General features: G+C 46.3%; 1 long non-coding RNA gene across 2 annotated transcripts in view; it reads left to right on the forward strand.

Annotated features, from left to right (window-relative positions):
• LOC135984088 (uncharacterized) overlaps positions 1-23,171 on the forward strand; it is a 104,742-nt gene that overhangs the window by 38,393 nt on the left and 43,178 nt on the right. For both annotated transcript variants that reach the window (XR_010601995.1, XR_010601996.1), the window contains exon 2: positions 16,907-16,996. This is a non-coding gene — a long non-coding RNA (uncharacterized LOC135984088). The remainder of the gene's footprint in view (positions 1-16,906; positions 16,997-23,171) is intronic.

Here is a 23,171-nt window from a genome sequence, read left to right on the forward strand (position 1 = left end):
AGGACTATGTTTTGTACTCACCTTTATGGAATTCAGAACATAGGCCAACAAAGTAACTGCCCCTTCTGAGTTCATATAGCCAACTACTTTATTTATATCGGGGATCTCAAAGTCCCGGCCCGAGAACCTCCCCACTGCGGCCCGTGGAGGAGAGACGCATGCAGACACACTGCCCAATGTCTGCTGCGGGCGCCATCCCCTGCAGCTCCCATTGGCTGCGGGAGAGGAACAGAGATACCATCACTAGTCACCGGACAGAGTCAGCCATAGAGGCATCGACACTTTTTTCCACAATGAATAAAAACAAGTCAAAATACTGAACACAGCTATCTGATGCACACCTCGCTGCAATCCTGAAGGGTTCGACTGCTCAGTCACTGAGGCCAAACATCAACAAACCGACAGAACTGAAGCGTTGCCAGGTGTCTGGCAAACACTAAAAACTCTCTGGCAGGTGAAGAATTGTATTTCTAAGAAATTCTAAATAAAAATACAATATAAATGTTTTCTTTTCTGAACACCATCTTCAGTGACATTATTGGCCCGCTGGGAGGATTTGAGGACTGGAACTGGCCCTAAGGTAAATTGAGTTTGAGACCCCTGATTTATATAGAAGAAAAGTCACATACTCCAATAATGCCGATGTAAGTCCAGAGAGCGTGACTGAACACACATTGAGTACATATATTAATTTTAATGTTATCTAAGCTCCTGCTCTAACTATTCCTGCCATTGGCTAGAGTGTGGGCACATTTACAGATGACCAGACTCATCTAGCTATTCATTAATACTCAACTAGCTTTGAAATGCCTAAATTCTAATTACCATTGTAATTCTACACCCCTGTCTCCATCTGGTTGGATTACCTGGCTGCTGCCCCACCTTGAAACATCACTGCCAGTTGGAACCAGTGAAAACGTGAGTTGTAAGAACGTGGCCTCATTAACTTCCACTTGCATGTCATCAATTTTGAGATGGCAGGGTCCTATTGCATTGAACCAGTTTTATTTGCTGCAAATTCAATTGCTTCCTGGTGCTTAAAAACAGAAGCCTCATATGTAGGTTAGATTCCTGGTAAAAGGACAAGTTTGTTAAAAGAGGAAGCTATACTTTTTATTACCATAGAATCTAGAAGCCCCAACTGAGGCCCCGGTCCCATTATGCTAGGCCCTCTACAAACACAGGGTAAGAGTCAATTCCTGCTCCAAAGAGTTTTTAAGCTAAATAGTGGGAGCAAGGGAGTATTATACCCATTTTACAGCTGGGGAACCAAGGTACAGAGTGACGAAGTGACTTGCCCAAGGTCATGCACACAGTCTGCAGCAGAGCCAGGAACCGAGCCCAGTTGTCTTGGGTCCACATGCAGTGCCTTACCAAGAACATCCTTCCTGCTCTAGTAACTATTCCATTTCCCATCACATTACTGAGTGATCTCCTATAAGACCTTTATCCTAACAGGCGGTGCTAGCTAAGAGTGAGAGGTCGGGCTCCTTTGGTCAGAGGGTAACTAACTTTGTTCTCGGTGTCACCTGTTCATTAGTAACACGGCCTGACAGCATCAGTTAGTGGTATTTTACGCTGTATTTCCCATCCTTATGGAGCATGTATGCAAATGGGTGCACCATTTCGGTATGAAGTGTAGCTCATACTGAACTGTGAGAATTCAGTGAACTAGTCCAAAATGAACTAGGAACAAACTTCATTGGGAAAAGGGAGACATAATATCAATGAGAATTTCAAACAGGTAGACCTTTCACACCTGCCCCAATCTTAGCCAGCCTTCCTCCATCTCTTGAGGACTCAGAATGGGAGCCTAATATTTTGATAGCAATTACATTCTCACGTAACTGTTTGAGTTGCTTTGTTTCTGCAGACCTTTCTTTGTAATGTTCCTTCACACTCGTGTAATCCAGGCCCGAAGGAAGCAGTCGGGGCCCAGACAGGTGGCAGTGTTAGGAAACAGGGAAGGTCCTTATCACTGGAACTGGTCAAAAAAACTTCAAACCCTTTTTTGACAAAACCTTTCATTGGAAAATTCAAATGTGGATGATAAAATAAAGCTCAGATTTGAGGCGGAGGAGGGGGGGGACAGTTATCAAAATTTTGGGGTGGGGGTTTTCAACCATAGAGAGAGGGGATGAGGGGGGGAATCTAGTACATATTTTTGATAAATGTTTGTGAAAATGTTCAGATTTTGTGTTGGTTTTTTTTAACCATCTCCTCTTCTCACCTTTTTTTTGACACGTTGCGTTGTGTTGTTGTTTTCTCTGTGGTCTTGATCCAAAGCTCATTGATGTCTATGGAAAGATTCCCACTGGGCTTTGGGAACAGGAGCATGACTCACCATTTGTGTTTTTCTTCTGTTTAGCTCATAACTGGAAACTTCAGAGCCGAGTTTTGCTTTCACTCATTCTGCTGTAATATCGGTTTCATTCAGTGGAGATATTCTGTGTTTACACAAGGGTAACTTAAAGCTCAGTTGAGCGCTTAACAAAGTAAGAATGAAACACGCTTTTGTATTCTGTTGCTTGCATGAGCTTAATAGTCCTATTTGCATTATCAATATCCTCATTTATCTGGTTGGTCTACAATTTTTCCTAACAGCTACCACATATGCAGCTGCTTGGGTGGAAAGTTGAATACAGCTCCTTAAGAAAACAGAGTTAATGTCACTTACCAATGACTCTGTATTACAAGTCCCCCTCTGTGCCCGATACACAGAGGATATGAATTGTTATAGAGCCCAGCCCCAGAGCTTGGCTCTTTATTTCAAGCTCTAGCAGCCCACGCTTTTAGCTTTGGAGGTCTCTGGTTCAATCCCTGGTGTGTTGGTCAAAATGGTGGCTGCCACGTTCGCTTTTAGTCGTTTTCAGTATCTTCCAATCCCCAGAATCAATACTCTCCTGGTATGTGCGTTATCAGTCCCATAAGTCTTACCAAAAGATGCTGAACAAATGACTGCCATGAAGAGCTGGCTCAGTGAAGTTACTGTTGCTGATCTTGACTTGTTGTGGGCATTGGGCCTAGAGCAATGGGAAAAAGATGCTCGACATTGCTGTAAAATGTCCTTTCTTAGCTGTCAGTTATAAAATAGCTCACACGTCCTTATATTTCTACTGGGGAAAAGAGACGGTTCTCCTTCGAGTGGGGTCTACACGTTCCCAATCATGGGATGCACTGGCCAGGTGCTCCTCAGTAAGTGGAACCTTAACTAGTCATGTCCAGTGGAGCAATCTCCTGCCCCTTCCCTCCCCATTCCTAGATGAGGGGGCACGATGCTCTAGTTCCTTCCAACTGCCTGCAGGGATGGGTTAGGAACCACTCTGGACCAGACCCTTCTTTAGAGGAGTGCCCAGCTACGTTATGGTTTTACATAAAGATACTGTTGTACATGGTTAGTATAAGGTTTCTGTTCAGTACGTTAGGTTTCAGTGTTAGAAAGTTTGACAGTTCTGAGCATCAGTTCCATTCTGAAAGAGATCACGATGGTGGATCTGAAGACCAAGAAGCCAGGCTTTCAGTGCTGCACTTCCTGCCCTTCATGCCTTCTCAGACAGGGACGTGACCCTTTTGAGGTGTTCCAAATCTAGCACCTTTACTCCATTTGGGAGTGACAAGAGCCAGAGCAAACTGTAGGCTCTACTTCTTCAAGAAGCACTAGTGGCCAAGCTCACTGGATCCAACACAACAAGAGTGCACAGACTAGCTTTGGCTCTAGACACATCTTTGGAAAAGAATAAAAAGACAGCACCTTATGATGCTGCTTCGGTTCCTACATCCGCTCTGGTTCCATCCTCTAAGAAGATGAAGATATCTAAAAAAGGATCCCCAAACTACAGACCTGAGATGTAAAGATGGAGATATCAGTGGAAATGACCCTCTGTGAGCAGATCCATTCCACCAAAAAGAACCTCTTCAGCTCCAAGAACCCAGCAGCAATGCAGTGCACGAGAACTGTGTTTGCAGAGTGAAGCAGCACTCGAGGAAGGTAATACAACTGGCTACAGCCTTGGATCCCAGAGCATTGGATCTGAACTTGAAATCAAAGGACCTGAATCTCTCACCAGCAAGACAGTCGGAGGTTGAGAACACTACACCCAGTGCGCGTGCTGGTTCAGATCTTCTTAGCCAGCCTCCCATCGAGTGGTGGTTCAGGTCCATCATTTCGATCTGATGCCTCCACCGCTGTCTGCTCCAGAAAGAACTGCCACATAAGGAGAGAAGCACCAGGCTCTCCTCCTTCAGCTTCTGCAGCAGTGAAGAGGAGGACTCCAGAGGAACACCATACTTCGCCTCCACTTCCATCGTCTAATGCTCTATCAGGTCCTCCTAGTGAATTACTCTCTCCCATGTCTATTTGTCTGAAATAGTTAATGTTACCTTCGCCTTCCGGATCGGATCCACAATTTGAAGCAGTTGCTTCCTTCTTTCTCCAGAGTTTCCAAAGGAAAGTTCTGTCTTTCAGCTATTCACACACAGCCCTTATTATGGAGCTTTTTATGTATCTGATCTGACTGTTGATTAATGGTCTGAGTGATAGATGCTCATCATGAAGGTGGCCCTATTGGCTAACTCCTTCTCATTATCTGGATCCACATCACATGCATTACAGCAGAAAACTCCAATCCCCTTCCCCACCTCCAGGGAAATTCCCTGAAGATCCAAAGATACCCATCTGCAAAACAAAAGGAGAGACTAGTTTCCTACTCTAGCATCTGTTACCTTGTCAGATGAAGAAGGCAAATTGTTTTATATGAATTTCAGGAGACTGATCGTTGAATTTTGATGATCAGATATCTCCTGAGGAAAATGTACAAATGACTTCTGTTGCATTGCTGTATGAAGATGCTGTTGTCTCTCAAAAGTTAATGGAAAGACTGGTGACCCCTTTCAAATTACTGACCACTTCAACAGAATAGACTTCACGTACAGTCTTTGACACACTCCGCTTTCCTTGAATAGAGTATCACTGCCATTATCAGATGGACTTTTACAACCTGCAAAGCTCATTTGGGCAAGTCCAGTTTTGATTCAGCCAGTGACCGAAGAAGCAGACCAATTATATCACTTATCCCAAGAGGGTTCCTTATATTTTTACCCAGTGCCAAACTCCTTAATAGAAGTAAGTGTCTGTTCAGAAATCTAAAGGTGTGTTAGTGCACTCTACTTCCTCGAATAAAGATGGGGGAAAAAATATTTATTGGGAGGAAAAGTTGTCATATCCTCTACTTTAGGCCTATTAGCATCAATTACCAAGCCGGGATGGTGTGCTACCAATGCCTTCTTTGGGACAAAATGTCAGTGTTCACTAAACCTCTCCCAGACAAACAGGGGAAACTCGGAAAAACCATTGTAGACGGTCTACAGGTAGCAAACTTTGAAAGCATCTTTTGATGATTATTTTTCAGACTCTTCAGCCAGAACTGTAGGTTTGGGGACTTCTGTGAGCAGGTACACTTGGCTTAAATATTCAGGACTCCTCCCAGAAACCAAATCTAAAGTGGAGGATTTCCCTTTTTGATGGACAAAGACAACCTCTGGAAAAGATGGAGACCAGGTACACTGCCTTGTGCATCTATCAACAGCCCAAGGGGGAGACATGCAGTACCAGTTTTCAGGTACCCAAGCTGACAACCCCATCATCTTCCTCTTCTCACCTTACTCGGAGGCAATAATAATATCTTCAAACCGTCTCCTAACAAAAGAGAAGGAGTTTCAAACTAAGATCGAGAGGCAAACAGTCAGCTTTGACAACTACAGTATTGGGCCTTAGGTCACACGCTTGACAGGCTGCGCAAGAGCGGCAGTCCATTCTGAATACAAGTTTGTTCTCCTCCATTCAGAGACAGACTGCATATTTTTTCCCCATTGTTGGACATCTATAACAACAGACAAGTGGTTTTTAGTGATTATTCACAATGGATATGCAATACAACTCATTCTTCCTTCCCATCCTATTCAGGGACTATTTATGAGAATCTGTTGAGACGAATGGCCCTTGCTCGCCTCAAAATAGGGGCAATAGAGGAACTGAGGTTTTATTGAAGGTACTTTCAAGGCACTTCCTGGTCCCCAAGAAAGATGGAAGCCTTCTCCGTATACTAGAACTCAAGAAGCTCAATGCTCTTTCATCAGGAAATTTCATTTCCATATGCTAACCCTTGCCTCTATCTTAGCCTTCCTTTCCATGAAAGATTGGTTTACAGCTCATGATTTAAAGGGCACCAATTTTTATATCTTCATGACATGCACTTATTGCAAGTACCTTCGTTTCACAGTAGGGAAGGATCCTTTTTTTAGTATAAGGTCCTTCCCTTTGCTTTAGGGGAAGTCCATTAATCTTCATCAAATATGTACCTGCAATGACAGCTCAGCTAGGAAGAGAAGGAATTCATGTTTTCATTTTGGACAATTGGTTAATAAAGGCATAATCAAATGAATATCTTTGCAATGTTATCTTCTGCGCATGTGCTGTCTTTTGAAAGTTGGGGTTTCATGATATATCATAAGTCACTCTACAGCCCACTCATCTGATGGCCTCTATCGAGGCAGTCATACACTCTTACATGAGCAGAGCTCTTCTTCCTCAAGAAAAGTTCTACCTCATGTTGATGGGATTTTTAGCTTCAACAATATGTCACTTGATATCCACATCTCAGAAGGAGAACTTTACAACATTGTGCATTGGCTGTAATTGGCTGATAGTGAGACAGCATGAAGCAAAAGTTAACCATTCCAAAGAAGGTGCTGTTATCCCTACTTTGGTGAACTCAACATTGCCACATCCTCAGCGGTATGCTCTTCAACCCTCCACTTTCATCTGCAAGTTACCGCAGATGCATCCTACACAGTACAGGGAGCTCACTGCAGTAGGCTCACAGCATGGGGACACTGGAATACCTAGCAGACAAAGTTTTATATATAGCCCTTCTAGAGCTCAGAGCAAATCACTGGACATTAAGAACATTCTGACCTTATCTGGAGCACAGAGTTGTCCAGATGATTACGGACAACATCTCAGCAACGTTTATATAAATGATTAGACTGGGCACCTCCCGGATTAATGTTGCAGGGACCCAATGGCATTATGGGAATGGTGCATTCTCCACAACATATATCCTGTCACTCTGCAGGAAAAAAACAATCTGGCAGAGCAGCTAGGCACAGGAGTGGTCACTGAAAGCTTCAGTGGAAATCTTCTCATGCTGGGGCATCCACAGATGGAAGTCTCTGCAACCAAACAGAATGCAAAACATCAAAGGTTTGGTTCAAGAGTTTGGAGAGACAAGCATTTAGTATTAAATGCATTCCTCATATCATGGGGCCAAGGGCTCCTGTATGCCTTTGCTCCAATCCTTCTTCTACAGAAGGTTATATGGAAAATAAAACAGGACAAGGCCAAAATAATTTTAAGCACCCAGCTGGGCCAAAACAACAATGGTTCCCAAAATGACTGCACTTCTCAGCAAGGCACTGACTGTCCTCCTGGTTTTACTGACCCAACAAGAGAGTCAAATCTATCACCCAGACCTAAACTCTCTGTACCTCCCCATGTAGGTGATAGTTTAATGGACTTAGAAATATATTGTTCCATTTCTGTTCAGAATGTATTAGTGACCTCTACAAAAAATCTTCTAGAAAATGTTAGTTTTAAAATGGAGAGCTTTCACAGATAGAGTAGTATCTCCTACAATGGCCACAATCCAAATCATACCTCAATACTTGCACCAGCTCAAATAAATCTGTGGGGCAGATATTCTGATTAAGGACCACTTATCACCCATCAGTCTATTATTGTCTGATGATAAATCAGTGGTTTCTTGTGCAACATTTAAAAAACGGTTCTAAATGCTTTAACAATGATTTATCTCCTATGAAAACTCGGTAACTCTCGTGGGATCTTAATTGAGTTCTCACGCATTTAATGAAACATCCATTTGAGCCAATGGGGGATTGTCCTTTACTTTCCTGTCTGTCAAAACAGCATTTCTGGTTGCAATCACATCCACAGGACAAGTAAGCGAGTTACAGACACTTATGGCCGAACCACCATTTCCAGTTTTTCATAAGGACAAAGTAGTGTTTACATCTGAATCTAAAATATCTCCCTAAAGTAATTACAGGTTTTCATATTAATCAATCTATAAATTTGCCTTGGTTTTTTCCCCTAAGGGTCATGTGTGTAAGGATGAAGCTAAATTGCCTGCTTTAGGTGCTAAGAGACCTTTAGCCTACTATTAGATAGGACTAAAATATTCAGACATTCACACACTTAAGAAAATAGGATTGGAAGGGACTTCCTGCGTAATCAAGTCCAGCCTCTTGCTATTGCAGGCAACCAGTCATGTAATTGTGTTCATAAATATATCAAGCTTCATTTTAATGCTGGCTAGGTTGCTCCTCCCCATCTCTCCCACTGGAAAACTGTTCCTTACAGTTCCAGAGGTGAGCCCATCAGTGGGGTTGTAGTGCTCCAACCACCTCTGTTCCTTCCCACTGTCCTTCCATCTCTCTCTGCTGATGGGCTGAAACGTGCCTCTAATTTCCAGCCTTAATTTACTCATGGACAATTTTTTATCTTCTACGTTGAGTGTGGGGTGGGGAGCGGGAATAGCTTGCTCGACATTATCCAGATGGGTCAAACCCCATATCCAAGAGGCTCTCACATTTAGCTGCCATCCCTCTTCCTCCAGGGATAATGTCTCACTCTACCGGGGCCGGGGCAGCTTGAGCAGTATTGCCAGCCATGAAAATCTGTAAAGCTGCCACCTGGAGTTCCACTCCTCCTTTTGCAAAATAATATTCTCTGGAGCCAGTGTCCACATCTAATGCTTAGTTTGGCAGAGCACTCCTGCCATCACTTTTCAATTAGCACTCCGACTTGCCTTCTTGTATTCGGCTACTGCTTGCCAATCTATCCCAGGAGATGCAGAGGCCACTTAAAGCAGAAATGAAGGTTACTTTCTTGTAACTGGAGTTCTTCATGTTCACACTCCCTGCCCACCTTCCTCTCTTCCTCAGTCTTCTGCATAGCCTAGAGCTGAGGAGAAGGTAGGAGGGGACTGGGATGGCTGGACCAACATACCTCATTTATATTAATCGTTTTATCCTAGTTAAGGATCCACTGTCCCAGCTGCAGTAGGCTGGAGCATCTGATGAATGCATATATCCAGAGTCCATCTCAAAGAACTCAGGTTATAGTTAAGTGTCACCGTTCAGGGCAAGTGCACCTGTATTCTCCATGGGCACCCACTCTAGGCTCAGGGCTCCTCAGCCATCCCCTCTCTTGGGTGACCTGTGTGTCTCTCTCTCCTTCCTGACCAGTGTATTTCCAGGCTCAACAGTTCCCAGCCTACACTGTGATATCCCCAGCAAAAGACAGGCTGCTTAAGTAGGCTTGTTTTGCTTTCTCTTCAGTGTAATTACCACAGTTAGGTGACCACACTGCTTTTTCTACGCACTCACCCTGCATTCATAAGGTAAAAGCAGTACAGAGAAAACATATTCCACACAATAAAGGCACCGACACACATCCTAATAAGCTTACAGGAGATCACCCCAACTCCAGTATAGCTCAGGCAGGTGAGCAGTTCTTCAAACACCACCTGGGGGTTTTCTTGTAGTTTCAATTTCCTAATACCCTTTGATCAAAACGAGAACCCCCCATGAGTCTGTCAGTGAGTCCTTTAGCCAGTTTTGGGGTCGTTGGAGAGACTGTGAATAGGTAATCAGCTAGATGAAGCTTCAATCATCTGGGCTCTTGTTGAACCAGAGGGGGCGTATTAGCATACCTTTCTCCTTCTAGAGATTTCCTGGGAAAGCTACTGAATTTTAAAAATGTACTTTGTTTCAAAAAGTCCTTTTCAAGTTCTTAACATTTCCCAATGTTTACCTCCTTCTCTTCTCCTAGGGAAGTTCTATCCAATCCCACAATAACGCATGAACAATTGCATTTTTCATACAGAGGACCCCAAAGATATTAAGTGTAATTCACTAAGGTTTAGCCAGGAGATTGCCCTACTTGTTACCTTGAGTAACCTTCATTTTTCTAAATGAACAACTGGTGCAGGTCTTGTATCCAACTGTCAAATATTTTGATAAATCTGCCTACATGGAACAATTAGAACATTTTTAAAAATTGTAACCTGCTTTGTGACCACAAAGACCCAAAAACCAAACAAGGCGTCCGGCCCCCTCAAGCAGGGCCGGCTCCAGGGTTTTGGCCGCCCCAAGCAGCCAAAACAAAAAACAACAACAAAAAGCCGCGATCGCGATCTGCGGCGGCAATTCGGCAGGAGGTCCTTCACTCCCAGGCAGAGTGAGGGACCGTCCGCCGAATTGCCGCCAAATACCTGGACGTGCCGCCCCTCTCCGGAGCGGCCGCCCCAAGCACCTGCTTGAGAAGCTGGTGCCTGGAGCTGGCCCTGCCCTCAAGCAGCCGCTGAGAAAAAGCCTGGGCAAGCAAGAAAGCGTTGCCTTGGGCTCTTCTCCTTGGGTCACCTATCATGAGCAGGAGTGATGAGTCACTGGCCCTTGTTAAGAACCAAGCCAGGGCCTGTCACTTCTATCTTGGTTTTAGGATGATCATTGGCTCAGGACCATGTCTGAATTTCAGGGCATGAAATCAGCCGGATCTGAGAGGTGAGCGCAGAAAGAGGGCAGCAGATCTGACCAGACACCATCCACCTCTGGCTGAACGCTGAGCGATCAGGACTTAGAGCGGAGTGGTCAGCAAAAGGAGGGCAGGGCTGCTGGAGTGGGCATTATGGCCAGGCAGATGTGCTGAGTTCCTATTGCAAGTTCCAGCAAGAGTTCAGTGTTCACTGCCCCCCTTTTAATTCCTGCTCTGTACCTCCGAGACGTGGCAGGGCAACGTGATGCAGCTGCAAAGCCAATGATCACTGGACTTCTGAGTGAGCTGCACTGCCAGGGGGCAGATAAGGTCCAGGGAATACAGCAGAGGGGCAGGCTTTGTCTGAGGTACCGGGAGTGCTCCACGAATGTCAATGTTATATATTTGGTACACAGTTGCATGCATGTATTATTTTCTGGATCTTCCCCCCCCCCCCTGCTCTAACTTTGGATTGGAATTCAGCAGGTGATCTTTATGTACCTGAGAAATTCTTTCTTCTGGGCCACAGAATTGTAAAGCCTTCTTCATCCGCACAGAACATGCTGTCATTTCCATGAAGTGGGTTTTAGCCCACGGAAGCTTATGCCCAAATACATGTGTTAGTCTCCATGGTGCCACAAATACTCCTTGTTCTTTTTGCTGATACAGACTAGCACGGCTACCACTCTGAAGCCTGTCATTTCCAAGTTGTTTCTAAAGGGGCTGCTGTTGTGATATTTCCCATTCCCCCCACCCACCTCCAATTTGTAAGAATTATCTTATCACCTGCAGATAGTCCCTTCATTAAAAGGGAGGCAGATGCTTGGTGCAAGTGCTGGAGGAACCAACTAGGGGCAGAGCTTTTCTTGACCTGCTGCTCACAAACAGGGAAGAATTAGTAGGGGAAGCAAAAGTGGATGGGAACCTGGGAGGCAGTGACCATGAGATGGTCGAGTTCAGGATACTGACACAAGGAAGAAAGGAGAGCAGCAGAATACGGACCCTGGACTTCAGAAAAGCAGACTTTGACTCCCTCAGGAAACAGATGGGCAGAATCCCCTGGGAGAATAACATGAAGGGCAAAGGGGTCCAGGAGAGCTGGCTGTATTTTAAAGAATCCTTATTGCAGTTGCAGGAACAAACCATCCCGATGTGTAGAAAGAATAGTAAATATGGCAGGCGACCAGCTTGGCTTAACAATGAAATCCTTGCTGACCTTAAACGCAAAAAAGAAGCTTACAAGAAGTGGAAGATTGGACAAATGACCAGGGAGGAGTATAAAAATATTGCTCAGGCATGCAGGAGTGAAATCAGGAAGGCCAAATCACACTTGGAGTTGCAGTTAGCAAGAGATGTTAAGAGTAGCAAAAAGGGTTTCTTCAGGTATGTTAGCAACAAGAAGAAAATCAAGGAAAGTGTGGGCCCCTTACTGAATGAGGGAGGCAACCTAGTGACAGAGGATGTGGAAAAAGCTAATGTACTCAATGATTTTTTTGCCTCTGTCTTCACGAACAAGGTCAGCTCCCAGATTGCTGCACTGAGCAGCACAATATGGGGAGGTGGTGACCAGCCCTCTGTGGAGAAAGAAGTGGTTCGGGACTATTTAGAAAAACTGGACGTGGACAAGTCCATGGGGCTGGATGCGCTGCATCCGAGGGTGCTAAAGAAGTTGGCAGGTGAGATTGCAGAGCCATTAGCCATTATTTTTGAAAACTCATGGTGATCGGGGGAGGTCCCAGATGACTGGAAAAAGGCTAATGTAGTGCCCATCTTTAAAAAAGGGAAGGAGGAGGATCCGGGGAACTACAGGCCAGTCAGCCTCACCTCAGTCCCTGGAAAAATCATGGAGCAGGTCCTCAAGGAATCAATTATGAAACATTTGGAGGAGAGGAAAGTGATCAGGAACAGTCAGCATGGATTCACGAAGGGGAAGTCGTGCCTGACTAACTTAATTGCCTTCTATGATGAGATAACTGGCTCTGTGGATGAGGGGAAAGCAGTGGATGTGTTATTCCTTGACTTTAGCAAAGCTTTTGATACGGTCTCCCACAGTATTCTTGCCGCCAAGTTAAAGTAGTATGGACTGGATGAATGGACTGTAAGGTGGATAGAAAGCTGGCTAGATCGTCGGGCTCAACGTGTAGTGATCAATGGCTCCATGTCTAGTTGGCAGCCGGTATCAAGCAGAGTGCCCCAAGGGTCGGTCCTGGGGCCGGTTTTGTTTAATATCTTTATTAATGATCTAGAGGATGGTGTGGACTGCACTCTCAGCAAGTTTGCAGATGACACTAAACTAGGAGGCGTGGTAGATACACTAGAGGATAGGGATCGGATAAAGAGGGACCTAGACAAATTAGAGGATTGGGCCGAAAAAAACCTGATGAGGTTCAACAAGGACAAGTGCAGAGTCCTGCACTTAGGACGGAAGAATCCCATGCACTGCTACAGACTAGGGACCGAATGGCTAGGTAGCAGTTCTGCAGAAAAGGACCTGGGGTCACAGTGGACGAGAAGCTGGATATGAGTCAACAGTGTGCTCTTGTTGCCAAGAAGGCTAACGGCATTTTAGGCTGTATAAGTAGGGTCATTGCCAGCAGATCGAGGAACGTGATCATTCCCCTTTATTCGACATTGGTGAGGCCTCATCTGGAATACTGTGTCCAGTTTTGGGCCCCACACTACAAGAAGTATGTGGAAAAATTTGGAAAGAGTCCAACGGAGGGCAACAAAAATGATTAGGGGTCTGGAGCACATACTTATGAGGAGAGGCTGAGGGAACTGGGATTGTTTAGTCTCCAGAAGAGAAGAATGAGGGGGGATTTGATAGGAGCCTTCAATTACCTGAAGGGGGGTTCCAAAGAGGATGTAGCTCAGCTGTTCTCAGTGGTGGCAGATGACAGAACAAGGAGCAATGGTCTCAAGTTGCAGTGGGGGAGGTCCAGGTTGGATATTAGGAAACACTATTTCACTAGGAGGGTGGTGAAGCACTGGAATGTGTTACCTAGGGAGGTGGTGGAGTCTCCTTCCTTGGAGGTATTTAAGGCCTGGCTTGACAAAGCCCTGGCTGGGATGATTTAGTTGGGAATTGGTCCTGCTTTGAGCAGGGGGTTGGACTAGATGACCTCCTGAGGTCCCTTCCAACCCTGATATTCTATGATTCTATGAGCCTTCTACTATGAGCTAGGATGAAAAAAAAATGGAAACCGTTGCAAATGTGATTGTCTAGTGAGATCCACACTTAGGATAGAAGTATGTAGATTACCTGTTTCTCCTCAAGGATATCAAACTAATACCACGCTCTCTAGTCAGTCAAACCTTCTGTTTCCCAAACAGCTTTGGGTCAGATTCCCTGGACTTAAAAATAATGCTCCTGATTGCTCGTTAAGGTTAGGGACTGTCTTCATTCTGCGTTTGTACAGCATCTAGCACACTGGGGTTCTGGTCCAGGACTGGAGCTCTTAGGTGCTACCCCAATACGACAATGAATAATAATGATACTTCCGATTATCTGTTGGATAGTGCAATGTGAGTTCCAACCAGCATTCCTTTCTGAATTGCAGCCTTAGTTTGGGCAACTTTGTGCCCTGCCCCTTTTCAAGAAAGTGAAGCACTTGTTAAACCTGATTCGAGCCAGGTTTCTTTAATATGCATGAATAGATTTTTTTTTTTTGGTCATCTTTGGACCTCGTTATTATAAAATCATGCTGTAGAGTAGCTAGAGGGTTAGTCTGTATCATGTTCCGTTAACTCAGATTTTAGAAATAAATCCAAGCCCATAGCAGATGGGGAAACCTTGCTAGCAGCAGCCAAGTTTGATCAAGCTTGTGGTTAATATGGCCCTGACTGCATCAGGCTGTAGTTTTGAGGGGCTTATTGCATTAAAGGTCTGTTCTGTTTGGCGAGAGACAGTTGGGTTCAGATGCTATTGATTCTAATGTGTCATGAGATCAGAATAGAAATTGTGTGAATGAACTGGGAACATGAAAGGTATTTATTGCCCTAAGCAACTTTATCAAAATCGTGGGCTGCTGAGAGCAACACCGTGATAAGCAGGCCTTAAATTCAGCCAGAGCCAACCGGAGTGGAGCCCTGGCAAATATTTTCAAACCCATGGGAGTCCTGGTGCCTCCCACAGGGCTGAAAGCCCAAGCCGGCCCTGTGGCGCAGAAGTTCCAGGCACCAGCGTGCCCCCCATCCCCATAGGGCTGAAGCCCTGAGCCCTGGTACTCCTCACCCCTCATAGAGCTAAAGCCCTGAGAATCCCTCCCCACCCCACAGATTAAGTCTTGAGCCCCAAATGGGTGGGGGGCATAGGGAGCTCCAGGAAATAATATCTGAGAATTTAAGACCTGGTGATATGTGGTAGCAGCCAGAAATCCCCAGCGATGATGAATCTGAAGGTTTGATATCAATTGCAGGCAGTGCCCTCTTAAAGATTTCTGGGATTTCTAAGAAAAAATACCTAGCAGAAAGACATCTCAGGGTTTTCATCTTCGTTCTTCTTACTTTTTTCCTTGCATGTCAGTCTGCATGATATTCATGTCTTTAAGAATGTCCAAATTAAGAATCATAGAAGATTAGGGCTGGAAGAGACCTCAGGAGGTCATCTAGTCCAACCCCCTGCTCAAAGCAGGACCAAGAAAAAACCCCTCTCTCCAATCCCAGGTTAGAGAAACTGCAGTCGAGGTTTCAACAAATGTCCCATCAAAAGCCCCGAGTGAAAGCAGAGTTGGGTAATGTTAGCTGTGTTTCTCACGTGCAAGCGGCTGGATCCCAAGTGCATGGGCACTCTGCAGGCCTGATTGTGAACACCATTACTGGCTGAGTAGTGTTGATTCACATGAGCAATGCCATTGGTATCAGCAGGTGGTACCCACCCCTGTGGGACAGGCTGATTCCTTGGCAGGATCAAGCTCTGCGTTGGTTTTCGTGGACACTCCTGAGAGCAGTTTGTGAGAGGCCCTTACTCGGCAGTGCAGGGGATGGAAGAAACTTCATCTCAACCCTTTGCTGAATGGGGAAAGGGCCTTTCCCACTAGCAGCTGGTCTCTGTGCTCTTGGTGCTGTGGGGAGTGCAGGGTCTTACTGCTCCTGCTTCTTCTCCCTGGACAGCAAGCTGACTAAAAGGGATGAATAGTCGAGAGGTGGAGTGATGGTCCTGACTCCTCTGGTCGGTGGAGTAAGGTTGGGACACAAGAGGGAGCAATCTGTTGGGTGGGGTAGGCCAAACTCCGTGCTCCCCCCTCCCATGTGCAAGGAGTAGCTCTGCTAGTCTTTGCCTGAGGCACAATCTCCCCAGAACGGCTCCTGTGGCATGTCCGCTCCACAGTGGTGTAAAAGCCACAGCTATCCCTGAGCAGGGAGGAACGCGCAGTAGCAGCATGCCATGTATTTTTAATAGCTGGGAAGTGAGGCTCTTTCCTTAATCAGCAAATACAGGCCTTCTCAGCTAGAAGGAGGGGTATCTGTAGGAGATGATGGGAGACCAAAAAAGAGACTGCTGTTGTTCAAACGTCAGCCAGCTGGAAGCCCTTCTGATTAGCTAGTGTTTGGTAGCGCTGCTACCAAAAAAAAAAAAAAATGCTAATCCTTGTAATACAAAAAGAGTCAAGAATTCTACAACGTTCATGCCACAAATTTAGAAAAAAAAATGCATCTTTTTAAAAATTGTTGTGATTTTTTTTCCCCCCTGAAAATGTTCAGATTTTCAAAGCCATTCAAAAATGTGGGGGTGTTTTAGCTTTTGGTTTTTCAGATGTCATTTGCCTCTCCTCTCCTGATCCTCCGCCTCCTCTTTCCTTTTGCCACGGAAAACGGGAGAGAAGAAGGGGGAAAAATTCATTTTGTTGGAAATTTTTGAAACAAAAAAATTTTCAACAAGATTTTTCTTGAAACTGAGCTGGGTTTTCTTAACGTTTTGAATTAAATTTTTCCACCCCCCTCTACTGTTTACTGTGCTTCTCCTAGTTTTCTCTAGCGATACAGTATCCACAGGTGTCCGTGATCCTTCACATAGAAATGATGCTTTTGCGTCACCTCCATGATGCTTGTCATGGATTTTCTGATTGTTGCATAGTAACCAAAGAGGACCCTTCACTTTTACCCCATATTGTGTATAGCACTAACTGGATTTCTGGGTTTTGGAGACAGCAGGCTTTTTTGGATAAGGGGGTGTGTGATGTATAGTGTGCTATGCTATTGTGGGAGACAAATTGCCTCCAGTTAGCTAATTGGGCAGTGGATTATTGGGACTGCACTTATCTCTATATTTAATTTTGATTTTGTCTTAAATAGAAGACTGAGCCATCCACTTTTGAAAATCAGCTGATTTTCATCCAACGTTGTAACCCTACCACCACCACAACCACTTTGTTATATTTCCAGGTAAGAATTGTTTGAAAACATGTAAAAGTAAGTGATGTAATGATTTGTTATGTTTATCCAAACTATTTTCTTCTTAAAACCCAGTAGTAGCTCTAAGCAGAAAGCATTACTAATAGTAGAAAGAGTGCAAACAGAAGATCTAATACTAAGGACCCTACATAATTCCTTCCATTCAACGTTTTGAAGTTGTCCTGAATGCGGGATCACATATTCTTATGGAAGAATACAACCCTTGCACTTTAAAGGAGAAATACTTGGCTCTATCTGACGGGTGCCTGCAGACGTGTGAAGTATACCCCTGTGAACACGTGCCAGTGATTGTGCTCGTGCAATGTGTATGCTGAGTCATGTGTTTAAAACTACGTATGGAACTATTCGTGTCTGTTTGTAACACTCGTGGCTTGAAAGGTATAATGAACTCAGCATGAAAGACAAAATCAATGTATCACAACCTAGTGTGTTAGTTCAGAAAATAAGGAAAATGTACTTTTTTTATAGAAGATATGTCATTTACCCCGATTGGCACTTTCCTGGAGGGTTCTTATTAAGGCCCGCCACTATGCTCTCCTGGGAGAGTGATACGTGTCTGAATTCTGTGTTGAAGGGAGAGGGGAGGGTAAGAAGTAGCAATTTAGACATAGAAGGACCGTTTCTTTTTTACACTGACGTCCTGATACACTGCTGTGGCAGTGCAAAGGGACTTAAGTTGGATCATTTAAGCCATTTTAAGACCTCTTTACATTGTTACCGTTACATCATTGTGAGGATCTCAGCACCTCTGAAAACTAGGCTGAGGTGCACCCACATTTGATGAATTAGGGTCCAGGTCCCCTCCTTATAAAACGGAACAGCATTCTCCATCAGTAACCCAAAACGCGACAGTTACCTACGGCAAGCCATAGGCGCTGATCCTGTGAAGGGACCTGCACACAGCCCCATTCACTCCCATGCACATTGGTCTGCCCATGCAGCACTCATTCCAGGATAGGGCCCATAGTGGTTTGCCCTACTTCAAGCACGAGTGACAGGGCTGAGTGCAGCAATCAGTGAGTGAGCGTCTCTGGTCTGTTGCACAGAACGTGAGTCTAGATGGAGGATCAGAATGGCTCCTTCTGGCTCGGAATTTATGGACCTCCTCTGTAGAGATCTGCCCCACCAGATCATCCATTCCCCAGCTCCCTGATTCGAAGGCCACCGTCTGCTTCACTAGGGTGATGGCTCTTCCCTCATTCCTTTCTTCTCCTCTCCCCCCCCCCCCTCAAATTCTGCGCTCGCTTCTTTGCAGTCGTTCTTGGCAGGTGTCCCATAACCACTTCTCACTCTCCATTCAGAATTACTGCCTCGCCGCCCCAGCAACTGGCATCTTACCCTCTGAGAAGCTGAGGCTGTATTGTTCCCCTTTGCTGGCTTTGCCCTGCTTCTACTGAATCGAATTCATTTCCTCCTCCAAATGCCATTTCCCTCTCTGATTCCCCCTACCCCCCCATGGGTCTCCATTGTCCATTTTTTTTTGTTCTTTCTTTCCCACCCACTAAGGGATTAGAAAGGCTGCATCAGTAAAATGGAAAGTTCAATCTCATTTTCCATCTCCAGGAGCCCTCTTATTTCCATATTTATTTCGTACCCAAAGCCTGCCACATGGGCAAAGCCAGCCACCAACGTTTGATGTCAGGGTAATGTCTGCCAAGGCCGCAGAGCACCTCTGTACGTACAGCTCTGCTCTTGCTGAATTAGCTAGGCTGCAGTATTTCGGAGGGAAGAATGCCTGGGTCAGAACTGAGGGGTTGTGCTGCTGGAAGTGGCATGTTTTAGAGGCGATGAGTAGCAGATGTTGGACTCCTTGTGGTTAAAACTGGTCAGGGGGCTAGATTTTAAAATTACAGTCCAAACAGAAGAAAGCTCAATTCCTTTAGGTGCCTAAGTATCTGCTGAGAATCTGGGCCAAGTTGCTTCACCCCATTCCACAGACCAATTTGCCCCGGGCCCCACAGGGGCCTCCACGAGAATATAGTATTCTATAGTATTGCAACTTTTTTTATGGAAGGGGCCCCCAAAATTGCTTTGCCCCAGGCCCCCTGAATCCTCTGGGCGGCCCTGCTAATGGGAGCTGTGGGGGCGCTGCTTGCAGACAGGGGTAGCGCACGGAGCCCCCTGGCCTCCCCCTGCAGGGATGTGCTGGCTGCTTCCATGAGTGTCACAGGGCCAGAGCGCCTTATTCCCACTGCACCACCGGCTGGGAGCCACCTGAGGTAAGCGCTGCCTGGCTGGAGCCTGCACCCAAACTCCCTCCCAGAGCCTGTGCTCCTCACCTCTTCCCACACCCCAATCCCCTGTCCCAGCCCTGAGCCCCCTCCTGCACCCAAACTCCCTCCCAGAGCTTGCACCCCACACTCCCTCCTGTACTGCAACCCCTGCCCCAGGCTCAGCCCGGAGCCCCCTCTCACCCACTGCACCCCTCAGGCTCAGCCCAGAGCCCGCAGCCCCTCCTGCAACACAACCCTCTGCCCTAGCCCAGTGAAAGTGAATGAGGATGGGGGAGAGTGAGCGACGGAGGGAGAGGGGATGGAGTGAGCGGGGGGGCCTTGGAGGCTCGGTGGGGCCTCCGGGAATGGGCAGGGGATGGGTTAAGGGTGTTTGGGTTGATGTGATTGGACAGTTGGCAATCCTAGGAGAGGGATCGAGAGAGATGGAAGTTGGGGCGGGGAGAGACATAGTGGGAGATGGACAAAGCCCGTAACTCTGGCGGGGAGAACGTGGCGGCCCCAGGCCAGGAGCAGGGCGGGGGTCACTGGGAAAGGTGCCAGGAGCAGGTTCTGCTTAACCTGATTTAGGGGTATTGCCCGCCCCCTTCTCCCTGCTGAGGTGTCCGCAAGAGTGCAGGAGCTCCGGGGAGAAACTGCGTTGTTGTGAGCCTACACCTCAGCTGGCCCGGAGGCACATACTCCCCGCTTCTGTGGCTCCAACCCCCCAGGAGCCGGGGAGTTTGGCTGCCCTGGCAAGGAGGTGCCCCCCAACTATCGGCAGGCACTAGTGGTCTCTGCCACCCAGCTGGTTTATCACAGTGAGAGGTATTGATTGGGCAGCCCCTCATGGCGTTACAATCTGAGGAGAGCCAAACAGGGATTAAGAAGGCCCTGTGTGACTGAGGAAAGGCTGTGACAAACTAGCCCATAGTCCTTCTCCCTCAGTGCCCTGGCTACATTTTAATATGATTAGTTACATTCTCTTGTTGCTTTGACTGGACCAGGTACACTAGTTTTCTTCCCTGTTTGTGTTCTTCTGATGTGTGCTATTAACCAGTTACTGTGTCCCACCCCAGAGGTGGCTGCATTTCGGTGGGGTCTGTGTGTCAAGTATATCATCCCTGTAATTCTCAAAAGCGTTTGAAGTTAGTGAAAGCTGCTGCGTAAATCAAATAATAATAAATGTAAAAGATGATGTGCCCAGCACACTGCAGGAATCCAAAAAAAAAAAAAAAAAGAGATAGGAAGCCCCTGTAATAAATCAGTGAGAATAACTCTTCCATTATCCCTGATTACCAGTGCTGACCTCAAAAGTTGAAATATACCTGGATGACAGTCTCCCTGACAGAATGTGTGGTGCTCTCAATATACTCTCCAAAAGGAAAATATTTACAAGCATGACAAATCAAATACAAGACCATCCTTCCCTAGTTATGCACAGGAAACGCGTGTTGCAAAACTCTGCAGTTGCATTGCAGAACTCTGAATTGTTTTCAGCCAAAAGCATTGTAGCAATGTTGGGGTTTTTTTTCTGTTCTTTGATTTTTTTTTTTTGACCACATACGTGAAAATACCAGTGTTTAAGAAAAAGGAAGAAATTTACCAGTTGGAAAGATGTTATACCCCCAGGGGACGAATGCAATGTATATAACTTGGCATTTCCTTTCTAAATCATCCCTGTTGTAGGATTAGTTCAATATGGGGGTTGTTAACACCCGGTTGTAACAAATCCATGTTATCGCCTGTTGACCCACTGGCTTCAAAATCAGGCCAAAAGAGTGCACCCTGTATCAAAGGTTCTTATATGGCCCCATTACCCTAGGATCTGAGGTCTGGATCCACAAAGGGAATGTCTAACATTTAGGTGCCTAGTTCACCCGGTGGACTCCGCACATGCTGCGTTAGGTACCTAGGCAATGCATGGGGAGAGATGGGTGTCTAAGAATGTGATGCACAAAACCAGAATGCCCGGCAGGGAGCTGTCTAAGCTAGCTCATAGTGGATGCTAAGAGAGGGGTATGCCCTAAGCCCTGCCCCTCAAAGGGACTTAGCTGCCTGTCTCTGTCTGGGATCCCTCTCCTGCAGTCAGGTGCAAGAATGGCAGTTGGGCGCGCCAGCTTTCATACACAGCAGCTGTAGTGGCAGCAGCCTGAGGTGAAGGGATTTGAATGGAGGCTTCCCACTTCTCAGGTGAGTACCCTAAACCCTGGGCTATGGGATATGCTGGTGTGGGGCTGTCTCAGTCTCCCCGGTTGAAGCTATTCCGCTTTGTATCCATTAAATGTGCATTGGGCCAGAGACCGTGAGAATAGCGAAATAGTCACGTGTCTAGGGCTCTCATGGGGGTTGTGGGAAACCACTGTTCAAATCCCTCTCCTCAGCAGGCAGAGGGACAAACTGAACCTGGTCTCCCACAGTGAGTTCCACACCCACTGAGCTACAAGTCATAAGGGAGGCAGCTCCCCCCCCATTTTATATGGCGTTAGGCGTGTCAAAGCCCACCTAATGGAGCAATGCTTGTCTTCATCTGGTTTGACGATTGAGCTGGCACATAGGCATCTGGGCTTCTCTCTGAGGCAGCAGTGCATGTGCCTGGGGGACTTTTACAGTGCAAACGTTGGCACTGAGCATGGTTAGAGTTAGGTGGCAGCTGAGCGGGGGTTCTGTGGATCGCGCTAGCACCTACATCTCGGCTAACTCCCTTTGTGGATCTGGGCCTGAGTGTCTCACAATCTTTAACACTCCTGTGGGGCAGGGAAATGCTGCTGTCTCCACGGGCCCAGGAAGTTTCACTTGGATGGGCCATGAGACTTAGGTTTACACTGGAAACTTTTGCCGGTATAGTAATGTCTGTTAGAGGGGTGGTTTTGGTGTAGATGCCGATATGCTGGCAAAAAAAGTGCTTGTGTTGGTATAACCTATTTCATTTGGGGAACCAGCCTAAGCTATACTAGCCAAATCACTCGGGCTGGTCTAAGCTTTAGCTACAGTAGGAGGGTTGCCGGTGTAGCTATACGAGCAAACCTTTTCTCGCATAGACTAGGCCTTAGTCATAGTCAAACAGGCTAACGCTGGGTAGCGCTTAATCCTTCCATGCTGAAGTTCAGCTTTCTCAGGCCCGCAGAGTCTCTGAGCCAAATTAAGAGAGCGATGGAGCTGGCATGAGTGGGTTTCCACCTGTTTACACCAGCTCTGAAATTGGCCCCGTATTTATCTCTCAACCGCCTCGTGGAGCCTGTTACCTTTGCTTAGTTCACAACAAGGGCTCAGTGAGATCCGGTCTTGTGTAGCTAAGCCCATCCTTTATAGTGCATTGGAAGTGAGATGTTAGCCTTTGTTACCACGTTGAGCCGTCATACCTGCTGTTTTCCTCCTCCGGGTTAATCTCCTCTTAAAACCGCAGCATGTTAATTAAACTCATTATCCAAAGATCTGCACTGAGCATTTCAAAGGGCTTCATGCTACCCGAGAGAGCTGCTTTGAGCCTGGGTATATTTCAAACCCTTGTTCCCTTTTCAGAGGACGGTTGCTCCCTGCTGGGTCCTGGGTGAGCATCCCTTCTTTGGGCAGACGCTTTGAAGTCGTACCCTCTTGTGAAGTATTAAGAGCCTTCAAAAAGGGAAGCCCATTAGTGATATACTTGTTGTGTCATCTCGCAGGCCCTTTCAGGGGATAGGATTGTTGTTCTGAGTTGATAACTGATGGAACAGGTGCAGCTATTTGTCACTTAGCACTAAAGCTGCGCGAGGGGCGAAGGAGTGGGGGTGTCAGGATGCAGCTCTCTGATCCCTGGGCTGACCCCAGCCCTAATGTGACTTAGAGCTGTTGTTGGACTGCTTTGAGTTACACCACTGTTGCAGGGTTCTGAACGGAGCCTCAGCCAGTGGAGGATTAACATAGGGGGATCCCCACCCCCCTGTACTCTATACACA

This window comes from Chrysemys picta, chromosome 5 (assembly GCF_011386835.1).
Source record: "Chrysemys picta bellii isolate R12L10 chromosome 5, ASM1138683v2, whole genome shotgun sequence".
Lineage (NCBI taxonomy): Eukaryota > Metazoa > Chordata > Testudines > Emydidae > Chrysemys > Chrysemys picta.